General features: G+C 39.9%; 1 pseudogene; it reads right to left on the bottom strand.

Moving 5' to 3' along the window:
* Window positions 1–1,264: 1,264 nt before the first annotated feature.
* LOC105298456 lies at window positions 1,265–1,806 on the bottom strand (annotated as a pseudogene).
* Between the last annotated feature and the right edge of the window lie 701 nt (window positions 1,807–2,507).

Raw genomic sequence — 2,507 nt, forward strand, 5'->3', positions numbered from 1 at the left:
GCACTTCTGGGTTCTGCATGCTTGGGTGCCAAGCAGATTTCCACAGTATCCACACTGCAGCATTAAAGAAGAGCCCCAAGGAGGTGCCAGGGTACATCTGTGTGAAGCTAGCTGGAGCCTGTGCAGAACTGATGTAGGCAGCAATGGCTGAATTTAGAGATAGGTGAGAGGATCTGGAGTTATGCATAGAAGTGTCTGAGACATGCACACACAAAGAGAGAGAGGGAGACAGAGAGAGAGAGACAGAGACAGAGACAGAGACAGAGACAGAGAGACAGAGAGAATCAGGAAGTTTGAATGCTGACAGGATTTTAAGAAATTATTGTTATATTGATAACTTTTCGTGTGCTAATGGTATAGTAGTTATGGCATTCCCTAAGAGAGTATTTTTTATAAATTCATACTGAGGTACTTATATATGAAATGATACGATGCCTGGATTTTCCTTCAAAATAATCCAGTTGGTAAGAAGAGTGGATGAAGGCATAGATGAAACAAGATTGACCACAAGTTGTGTACTGATTTTAAGAATGTTCATTAACTTTGACATTCCTCTCTTCAAAAGGTGGAACCTAATTTCCTTCTCCTTGAGTGTGGGTCGGACTTGGGCTCTCATTTCTAATGAATACAACGTGGTGGAAGTGATCCTATGTGACTTCCAAGACTATATTATAAAAGTCATTGCAACTTCCACCTTACTCTTTTTTGGATCATTCATTCTGAGGGAAGCCAGCCACTATGCTATGAGGCTACTCCAGCAGCTCTATGGAAAGGTCCATGTGGCAAGAAACAGATGTCTCATGTCAACACCTTACCAGCCGTAGGTGAGAGTCACCTTGGAACAGATCCTTTAGCCCCACTTAAGGCTTCAGATGATTATAGTCCAGTTTGACAATTTTACTGCAGCCTTATGACAGAGCTTAAGCCAGAACCATTCAGTTAAGTCACTCCTGAAATACTGATCCACAGAAACTGCGTGAGATAACAAATGTTTATTATTGTTTTAATTTGCGAAATTGGGGTAATTTCTTATACAGCAATGGTCAACCAAAATCGGTTAATAATTATTGAAGCTGAGTGATGAGTTTATTGTACTATTCTATTTTTGTGCATGTTTGACATTTTCCATGATAAAACTTAAATATTGAGTTCCTGTACTGCATCATCATATAAATGATTTCTAAGTGGATTAAAGACTGTCTGTACAAAGCAAGAATGCCTAGTAAATAATCATCTTTGTTACCTCAAGACAGGAAAGAATTTCTTTTTCTTTTTTTGTAGTTCATGTCTTTTATTAACCCATATAAAATGATTTGTCTTCCGGTTTATTGAAGCAATAGGTCAGACAACATTTGCCACAATAATGTCTGTCAAAGCGGCTAGCCATAAAAACTCCATCACCACATTCATCTGAAGGGCACTCCCGGTGAAGACGACTGATTTTGCCATTCTCATCCACCTTACAGTATTTCAGAACAGACAGCTTAACCTTCTTTCTCTTTTGCTTATTCTTCTTGGGAGTGGTATAAGACTTCTTCCTTATCTTAGCACCACCATGAAGTCTCAACGCAACATGAAGAGTGGACTCCTTTTGAATGTTGTAGTCAGACAAGGTACGCCCATCTTCCAGTTGCTTGCCAGCAAAGGTCAATCTGCTGATCAGAAGGAATTCCTTCCTTATCCTGGATCTTGGCCTTTACATTTTCTGTTGTAACTGAAGCTTCAACCACGAGAATGATAGTCTTCCCTATAAGGGTTTTCACGAAAATTTGCATCTTGGCTGCAGTTCCACCGCAGATAGCAGATTGGAAAGAGGAATGAATTTCTTAAACAAGACACAAAAGACACAGACTATAAAGAAAAGAGTATTAAATTTACCTACATTTAAAATATGAACTATTTATTGAAGTATACCATAAATGAAGTGAAAAGATGAACTACAATCTGGAAAATACTTGACACGCATATAATGTAGAAAAGATTAGTACCTGAATATATAAGTAACTCCTACAAATCAATAAGAAAAAGATAACACACTAGAAAAATGGGCAGAGGCTACGGAATGCACAGTTCACAGAAGGGGCCACCTAATGACCAGTCAACAAAAGACTGGGCAATCACTATCTGCATCTCTGTGTTGGTCCCCACAGTAATTAACACTCCCTCTCTTAGGTAGCTCTCAACAATGGCTGTCTGGAGTTGGTGTTTAAGTACCCCAAATACTCTAGCTCTTGCCTTCTGAGGCATATGTCCCACACCATTTCTCTGAGTTTCCCCTGTGGAATTAAGCTCCAATTGCTCACACCAGTAACCGGCTTGATAATGTACCTTGTACTGACTTCTCTTCCCCTCCTTGTCTCACTTCCCCACCCCTCTACCTGCTTCTTCAGATTAAGACCGCATTAACCTTGAATCTTTGCCTCAGGGCTTTCTTCTGGGGATACTAAACTAATATAAAATTGTTCAGGCTTCCTTGTCAGCATGAAACGGAGTCTGAGCCCTGGCAA

This window comes from Pteropus vampyrus, unplaced genomic scaffold (assembly GCF_000151845.1).
Source record: "Pteropus vampyrus isolate Shadow unplaced genomic scaffold, Pvam_2.0 Scaffold7, whole genome shotgun sequence".
Classification (NCBI taxonomy): domain Eukaryota; kingdom Metazoa; phylum Chordata; class Mammalia; order Chiroptera; family Pteropodidae; genus Pteropus; species Pteropus vampyrus.